The following is a 9782-nucleotide window of genomic DNA, read 5'->3' as shown; positions in this document are numbered from 1 at the left end:
CTAAATTGTTAGTTTCCCTGCCTACTGAGAGCCTTTCCTCCTCAAAGAAAACATAAAGAGAGAGATGTTGAGAAGCTTCAGCTAATGATACCCATCGTTGTGCAGTGGTCGACAGCATACATTCCTCTTGGCTGACATACTGAGCTCTGTGGCTGATTGCAATGTCTGTTTCTTAACCCTGAATGTAACAGTACTCAAGACATAATCTGGGTTTTTGTTTTTGTTTTTTTGTTTTTTTTTGAGCAGTGTTTTTGAATGGGCTCAGCCTGGAGAACTGACCTTGAGATGTTATCTTGGAATAGCAATTTGTTTCAAATGCATTGAGTGTACCACTCGCAGGTGTTAAGTGAGCAGAGCAGAGCCAGCAAGGCCTGGAAATTCCCACAACTTTGCCCACCTTACACCTCCAAATCAAAGACAAGCAGAGTATGCTTAACAATCCAGGTGGGGCCGGCGCCGTGGCTTAACAGGCTAATCTTCCACCTTGCGGCGCCAGCAAACCAGGTTCTAGTCCCGGCTGGGGTGCCAGATTCTATCCTGGTTGCCCCTCTTCCAGGCCAGCTCTCTGCTATGGCCCGGGAAGGCAGTGGAGGATGGCCCAAGTGCTTGGGCCCTGCACCCCATGGGAGACCAGGAGAAGCACCTGGCTCCTGGCTTCGGATCAGCACAATGCGCCGGCCATAGCAGCCATTGGAGGGTGAACCAACGGCAAAAAGGAAGACCTTTCTCTCTGTCTCTCTCTCTCACTATCCACTCTGCCTGTCAAAAAAAAAAAAAAAAAATCCAAGTGGAACTCTGTGTTTCTTTGTTCCATAATAATAATAAAGACAAGTTTTGTGTTTTATCCACACTGAGATATAAAAAATTAAATTTATATATATATATAATTCTATTGAACTAGATTGAGTATCCCATTCCCTTGGAAACAACCTCTCACAAGGCAATAATGATGTTCATCAAGGGATAGCAAATCAGCAAAACAAGAGGTCTAGGCTGCATTAGAAGTAGTGGAATAGATGATAATGTCATGGATGAGCCTGGAGGGAATAGTAGAGTGAAAAACAAAAAGGCATATAAAATACCAATCCACATTCAATAAGAACACATAAAACAAAGAAAGTCATCTTAAAATTCATGAGGAAGCGGGTTTTTAGCCTAGCAGTTAAGATGCTGGGTAAGTCACCTGCACCCCACAGCAGACGTACCTGGGTTTGATGCCTGGCCCTGGCTTCTGACTTCAGCTGCCTACTAATGCGTACCCTGGGAGGCAGCAGTGATGGATCACGTAACCAGGTCCCTGCCTCCCTCATTAGAGGCCTAGATTGAGTTTTCAGCTCCTGACTTCAGCCCAGACCAACCTTGGCCATCGCTGGTATTAAGGGAGTAAACCAATGGATGCGCATGAGGTGTCTCTCTTTCTTTCTCTCTACCCCCCATCTCTCTATCTCTCTCCTCCCCCCTCTCTCCCTCTCTCTATCTCTTTAAATAAAAATAAAACACTGCTCCACTAAACCCCTTTAATATGGATTCCAAAGAATGACCTCAAGACCTTCCAAGATCAGGCCCTAAATCTCCATTCTCGCGTAATTCCCTGCTGTATCTTCACAAACCCAACCATGGGTGTCTCCTCCCAGATCCATAACATTCTGTCAGCTCTCAGCATTCTAAATATCTGCGTCCTCCATGCTGTCCGCCTGGATGTCTCATTCCTCTTCCTAGCCCATCACACTTCCATGCTGACTCATCTCAAAAACCACTCTGACCCTCAAGAAGCTCTCCTTCCTTTGTGTTTCCAAAATACATTATTTAGGCCGGCGCTGTGGCTCACTAGGCTAATCCTCCACCTTGCGGCGCCGGCACACCAGGTTCTAGTCCCGGTCGGGGCACCGGTCCTGTCCCGGATGCCCCTCTTCCAGGCCATCTCTCTGCTGTGGCCAGGGAGTGCAGTGGAGGATGGCCCAAGTGCTTGGGCCCTGCACCCCATGGGAGACCAGGATAAGTGCCTGGCTCCTGCCATCGGATCAGCGCGGTGCACCGGCCGCAGCGCGCCAACCGCGGCGGCCATTGGAGGGTGAACCAACGGCAAAGGAAGACCTTTCTCTCTGTCTCTCTCTCTCTCACTGTCCACTCTGCCTGTCAAAAAAAAAAAAAATACATTATTTAATCCACTCTCCTGCATAGTCATGGACTTTTGTGTTTGCCTTCCAAGAGGAAGTTAAACTCCTTGAAATTGGGACTGGGGTGATTCACATTGTAGTCCCTCCCTCCAGTACCTCTGCACAGAATGGGAACTCAGCAAATAATTCAAAACTGTGTGTTGGGCATTGTTCTAGATGCTGGAACTACAGCAGGATCAGTTTCTGTTCTTACGGAGTAAATGCTGTAGTCAAGGCAGGGGATAGATAGTAAATAAATGCATATGTGTTAGATAAGCATGCATGTACACACACACACACACAATCGGGTCATGAATGACCAGTAATGAAGAATAAAGCAGGATAAGAGAAAAGCGCATCCCCTGGGGTAAGAGAGTTAAGGCCACAGGGCTGCAGTGTTCCACAGCCAGGCAAGGCCTCACCAAGAAAGTGGCTCTGAGCATAGACCTGAATGAGGTGCAGTTGTGAGCCTGGGAAGGCAGAGCAATCCAGACAGCAGGATTAGCACATGCAAAGGCTCTGAGGTAGGGAGATGCTTCCTGATTGTTGAAAATGGTACTGCTACATTCTGACAGCAATTTGGACACGTGAAAGATCCTCTCCCCTCTTTCTTTAAAGCAAAACAAAAATGCCTTATTTGAAATAATATATTAAAGCCATGAATCTATAGCTTTTTAAAAGACCTTATACTTGGAAAATCTTGGACCACAGTTCTTTGTGCATCCTGTAGCTCTCCACAGATAGTTTTCTTCAGCAGCGCAGTAGAAAACTGAGTTATTTTGAAACTCCAGAGTAGAACCAAAAAATGTGATTCTCTCCTCTTTCTTTCACACCTCTGTCCAGGAAAACATAAGTGCCAAATAGTGTTACACATTTATTTAAAAAAACAAAAAGATGTATTTATTCATTTGAAAAAGTTACCAGGCTGGCACTGTGGCGTAGTTGGTACCTGCAGTGCCAGTATCCCATATGGGCACCAGTTGGAGACCTGGCTACTCCACTTCCAATCCAGCTCCCTGTTAATGACCTAGGAAAGCAGCAGAAGATGGCCCAAAGGCTTGGATCCCTGCACCCACGTGGGAGACCCAGAGGAAGATCCTGGCTTCTAATCAGCTGTTGCAGCCATTTAAGGAAGTGAACCAGTGGATAGAAGACTCTCTCTCTCTCTCTCTCTCTGCTTTTCAAACAAACAAATAAATGTCGAGAGAGAGAGAGAGAATGAGAATGAGAATTACAGAGGGAGAGGTAGAGCTTTCTTTAAAAAGACCTAAGACACAAAAATGACGAAGTCCGGATGAGCAGTGATGGGCTGTTCACAGTCTGGGTGGTTTGGACCCAAGAATTTCTCCCCATCTTTGTGCTATATGCTTATGACTGTTCATTTTAAAAGGAAATAAGAGTTTCGTTTCTTTGAAAATGAGAAAAACAAAAATATTTTAGTTGTAGGCTATTTTTCATACACTAAAATATCGAGTGGAATAAGAAATTTCACTTCCATTGATTTTTTTCATCTTGAGTCAATCCTGTGTGCTGAATCCGAAGAACCAGACTCAGACTGGCTCAGCTGTGTACTGCGCTCCAATTGTGCGTCAAAGCTTTGTGCTTGGTACAGGGAAGAATTAGACATGGTCTGTGATCTCAAGGTTACAATCAATAGCAAGCAAAAAAAAAAAAAATGGTCTCAATAATATCAAACAGTGATAAGGGGTGCCGTACAATTAAGAATCAAATGAGTGAGAACTTCTGCTTCTAACCAAGAAGTAACAGGAGCAGGTTTACCCATCCACCTGCAACAGCAGCAAGAGCAAATAGACGCCGGCCATCAGACAGCAAGGGCCTCCGAGATGGGACTGCTGCAGCCCGCTGCCATGAGAGAGCTTCCAGACTGCAAGGAGGATGCAATAGTTTCCAAGAGCCGCAGAGGAAAGTACCACCAACGGAGTGGCGCTGGTCACCGTCCTGAAGCCTAGAAGTCTGAAATCGAAGGGCCAGCAAGGTTGGCTCCTCCAGAGGGCCATGGGGAGACTCTGGCCCATGCCTCCCTCCTGACGGTAGCCTCAGGCCTTTCCTGGCTTCCCCTTGTGCGTTCACGTGGTCTTCCCTCTGGATGTTTGTGTCTCTGTCTAGACTTCCTCACCTTTGAGGACTGCAGTCATACTGGATTGGATCCCACTCTGATAACTGTATTTTAACTCAATCACCTCCATAAAGACCCTGTTTCCAAATAAGGTCACCCTTAATAATAGTTAAAATTCCAGACTGACCGTATCAAGTGTTGACAGGATACAAAGCAACCCATAGAATGCTTGTGGGAGTGGAACATTGTACAACCCCTTTGGAAAACGGTTTGCAATTTCTTAGAAAGCTAAAAATACACATAAACCTGTGATCCAGGCTGATGCCATGGCTCACTTGGCTAATCCTCCACCTGCGGTGCTGGCACCCCAGGTTCTAATCCCGGTTGGGGCGCCGGGTACTAGTCCTGGTTGCTCCTCTTCCAGTCCAGCTCTCTGCTGTGGCCCAGGAGGGCAGTGGAGGATGGTCCAAGTCCTTGGGTCCCTGCACCCGCATGGGAGACCAGGAGAAGCACCAGGCTCCTGGTTTCCGATCGGCGCAGCACCAGCAGTGGTGGCCATTAGGGGAGTGAACCAACGGAAGGAACACCTTTCTCTCTGTCTCTCTCTCTCACTGTCTATAACTCTACCTGTCTAAGAAAAAAAGAAAAAACAAACCTGTGATCCAGCCATCCCATTTTTCAGTGTTTACTAAAGAGAAAATAAAGACTTGAGCTGGCGCCGCGGCTCAACAGGCTAATCCTCCGCCTTGCAGCGCCGGCACACCGGGTTCTAGTCCCGGTCGGGGCACCGGATTCTGTCCCGGTTGCCCCTCTTCCAGGCCAGCTCTCTGCTGTGGCCAGGGAGTGCAGTGGAGGATGGCCCAAGTCCTTGGGCCCTGCACCCGCATGGGAGACCAGGAGAAGCACCTGGCTCCTGCCATCGGATCAGCGCGGTGCGCTGGCCTCAGCGCGCCAACCGTGGCAGCCATTGGAGGGTGAACCAACGGCAAAAGGAAGACCTTTCTCTCTGTCTCTCTCTCACTGTCCACTCTGCCTGTCAAAAAAAAAAAAAAAAAAGACTTGTATGTAATAAGTTCATAGCAGCTTTATTTAGTCAAGCCTCACAAATAACCCAAAAGGCCATCAACAGATGAATAGATGAACAAGTTTTGCCATTTCTGTATAATGTAATATTATATAAATATGTATATCAACAAATGATTGATAGAACATGGATTAATTTCAAAATATTAAGCTGAAAGAAGCCAGACCAAAAAAAAAAAAAAGTACTGTGTGATTCCATTCATATAAATCTCTAGAAAATGCAACTTATTTTATGGTAACAGGAAACAAGCCAGAGACTGCCTGGCATGGGGTAGGGAGATGGGAGTGACAATGACAGAGGGGCCTACGGGAACTTTTCAGGATGGTGAAGGTGTTCATTATCTTGATGGCAGTGATGGTTTCATAGATATATACCTATGGCAAAACTTACCAAATTGCACACCTTAGCAGGTTATTGTATTTTTAAAAAGATTTTATTTATTAGTTTGAGAGGCTGAGTAACAGACAGAGAGAGGGAGAGACAGGTTATTGTATTTTTTTTTTTAAATCAAATCTAAATGATCAATGTCTGAATGAGTCAGAATGGGAGAAGATACTGACGAGCAGAGAGAATGAAGAAGGTATTTTCTGGAGATGGAAATTGAGTTGTATCTTTTAAGATCTGGACTGATCGTTGGCACCATGGCTTAACAGGCTAATCCTCCGCCTTGCAGCGCCGGCACACCGGGTTCTAGTCCCAGTCGGGGCGCCGGATTCTATCCCGGTTGCCCCTCTTCCAGGCCAGCTCTCTGCTATGGCCCGGGAAGGCAGTGGAGGATGGCCCAAGTGCTTGGGCCCTGCACCCCATGGGAGACCAGGAGAAGCACCTGGCTCCTGGCTTCGGATCAGCGCTATGAGCCGGCCATAGCGGCCATTGGAGGGTGAACCAACGGCAAAAAGGAAGACCTTTCTCTCTGTCTCTCTCTCTCTCACTATCCACTCTGCCTGTCAAAAAAAAAAAAAAAAAAAAAGAAAGAAAGAAAGAAAGAAAGAAAGAAAAAAAAAAAAAGATCTGAACTGGTGGGGCTAGTGTTGTGGCTTAGTAGGTTAAGCCTCTGCCTGCTGCGCCACCATCCCATATGGGCACCAGTTCAAGTCCCAGCTGCTCCACTTCTGATCCAACGTCCTGTTAATGTGCCGGGAAAAGCAGAGGAGGAAGGCCCAAGTGCTTGAGCCCCTGCGCACCCACATAGGAGACTGAAAGAAACTCCTGGCTCCTGGCTTCAGATCAGCCCAGCTCCTGCCATGTGGCCATTTGGGGAGTGAAACAAAGGATAGAAGGCCTTTCTCTCTGTCTCTCCTGCTCTCTGTCTGTAACTCTTACTCTAAAATAAATAAATAAATAAATCTTTAAAAATCAATCTAGACTGCCATAAAGGATGATTTGAGACCAGGAGCACAGAACAAGCAAAGGTGGTAGAAAGGAATAGACTTAGTCCACTGGGGCTGCTACAGTTGAACTCCATAGACTGGATGGCCTTTGAACAAGCAATGACGTTGCTCACAGTCACCTGTGAGTCACCTGCAATCAAGGTGACTGCAGATTAGTGTCCACTGAGGGCTTGCTTCCAGGCTCACAGACGGGCATCTTTTTATCATGTCTTTTTATGGCAGAAGCAGCAAGGGAGTCCCCTGTGGCTCTTTCATGAGAGTGCTAATCCCATTCATGAGAGCTCCACCTTCATGAGCTGATCACCTCCCAGAGCTTCACTTCCAAATACTATCACTCTGAGGATTAAATTCTCATATGAGAACTTTGGGGAGATATAAACATTCCATCTATGGCAAAAATCAATGAATGAATATTTATTTTTTTAAGGGATTCACATAGAACATGAAGTTAGAATCTGCATTTTGTGATGATTTATATCCATTCTAAATACTGTTCTTTCTTCCCATCCTGTTTAATTGCTATGTAACAAACCACCCCAAAACTTAGTGCCTTAAGTCATCAATTTGTGATGACTCATGACTCTGCGGGGTGACTAGCTGCGCTCTGTGTGACTCGGGCTACATTCAACTGGCAGCTCCAATGGGCTGGGAGTTCCAGATGGCCCCCTCAGGTGGCAGGGAGCTCAGTGAGGGCTGGCTACCTGAGTACCTCCAGGTGCTCTACCACGGTGTGGGCATCTTAGAGTGGCAGCCAAGTGCTGAGAACAAGAGAGTCAAGAGCCCCATGTAGGAACAACAAGGCTTCCAGTCCAGCTTGAAAAGTGAGGCAGCGTCTGCAGTTATCTTTCTCTCAATGCAAGGCGATGACCCAGGCCAGATTGAAGGGCTGGGAAAATAGATCCAGTGGGATGACAAGTAAAGAACTCAAGATCAGGGCTGACGCTGTGGCATACTGGGCTGAGCCTCCGCCTTGTAGCCCCTGCATCCCATATGGGTGCCAGTTCGTGTCCTGGCTGCACCTCTTTCAATCCAGCTTTCTGCTAGGGGGAAAGCAGTGGAGGATGGCCCAAGTTCTTGGCCCCTGCACCCACATGGGAGTCCCAGAGGAAGCTCCTGGCTCCTGGCTTCAAATTGGCTCAGCTCCAGCTGTTGCAGCCATTTGGGGAGTGAACTAGTGGATGGAAGGCCTTTCTGTCTGTCTCTCCCTCTCTGTCTGTAGCTCTGCCTCTCAACTAAATAAATAAAATTTTAAAAAAAGAACTCATGATCATCTTTGGTCTACTACACCCTCTCTTCACTGACTTGTGCCAATGTGAAATTATATTGACTTATATGTAGAGCTATAAGATAAATGTGCACAGATCATATGCACATATTTTGTTCATTCTAATAAGCATAAGATTACGTATCATTCTCTTGGCTCCTCAAAATAAATTTCCAAATGAGTTGTTAAATGTTGAGTAGAAAGTGTACTCACAAGGTGGGTACAGTGCAAGTATCCCTGTCTTATAAAGCCACTTTGTATGTAGTAGAGCAGAAATATAGCTCACTCTTGGCAACAACATTTCAGAAGTTTATCATTAGAGCCTGTGGAATTTAAATCAGCAGTCCCAAGTGAAATACAATTGATTTTATGCTTGTAAATATCATATTCAAAGGGCTTTTTCTAGAATTTGAAGGCTGTGATTTCACTCACTGAGAGAATAGAAAATCCTGTTGGTGGTTAGATGGGCAGGCATGTTAACAATCTCAGCGCTGGAGTCAATCCAGACTGCCCCACTTAGAGCTCAGACAAGGTTTCCATAGCCCTCTGGGAACCTTAAGGGAGGCAGGATTGGATCAGTCAGTTATTTAAAAAGTCAAATGTAACTGGAGCTTTAAAAAAAAAAAAGATGTATTTATTTATTTGAAAGGCAGAGTTACAGAGAGAAACGGAGAGATAAGAGAGATCTTTCATCTGCTGGTTCCCTCCCCCAAATGACTGCAACAGCCAGGGCTTGGCCAGGCCAAAGCCAGGAATCAGGAGATTCTTCTGGGTTTCCTACATGGACTCAGGGGCCCAAGAACTTAAGCCATCTTCCACTGCTTTCCCAGGCACATTAGCAGGGAGCTGGATCAGAAGTGGAGCAGCCAGGACTTGAACCGGTTTTCATATGGGATGCTGGCACTGCAGGCAGCAAGGCTTAAATTGGCTGCTGTGCCACAAGCCGGCCCTTGTATCCAGAATTTTAAAGAACAAAGAACTTCAGAGCAAGGCATCCCTGTTCCTTGGACTGTTGTTGAGACATCACGTTTAGATAGGGTGAGCCATCACCTGGTAATATGGCCCCACTAACTTCCTGAGGGCTGAACTCGGTGCTTAAGCAAGAAGCTCCCTGCCTTAGCCCAGCTGGCTTAATTGGCCCAGCATGGCAGTTTACTGTACTAGAGAGGCAGGAGCTGAATTCATTTTAAAATCACAGCCCATTAGGGAGAATTAGGCCATGATGCATTAGTGCCAGGCACTTGAGATGTTTACTCTTTTCATTAAATTTTTTTCTTCTTAAATATTTAATGCTTAGGGATTTTTATTTCAATGTATCCTACAAATGCAGCGGCTGATGTGGCAGGATTTTTTCATTGCATTTCATGAGCGATTGGTGTGACTTTAAAATTTTATCCTATAAATCCAGAGAGGTCTAGTGGACAGGGCACAAGAGTTATAACCCCAATCTCCCAATCTTGCCATCATCCTCTGCACCCATGGGCAAGTCCCACAAATCTCGTGTCTGTTGCAAAATCTATAAAACAAGCATCATAATTTCCTGAGCTCCAACAGAATACAATGAAGTATAACTAATTAGTGTTTACAATCTGGTCTGATGAAAGGTGTTAAATGTTATTGTTGTTGTCTTATTATGTAAATGATCCCCAACTTTGACATCAAACAATTGGCGTGTCACAGCAATGCTTTCTGATGGATCCAGACCTTGCAGGAGGCACAGAGCACACCCTGTGCCTTTGGATTTCCTTCCTCATAGTAATTAAATATACTGTGTTGTCATGAGAGACCTTAAAAATGCACACAACTCATG

This window comes from Lepus europaeus, chromosome 9, assembly GCF_033115175.1.
Source record: "Lepus europaeus isolate LE1 chromosome 9, mLepTim1.pri, whole genome shotgun sequence".
NCBI classification, from domain to species: domain Eukaryota; kingdom Metazoa; phylum Chordata; class Mammalia; order Lagomorpha; family Leporidae; genus Lepus; species Lepus europaeus.
Note: the sequence above shows the minus strand (reverse complement) of the source record.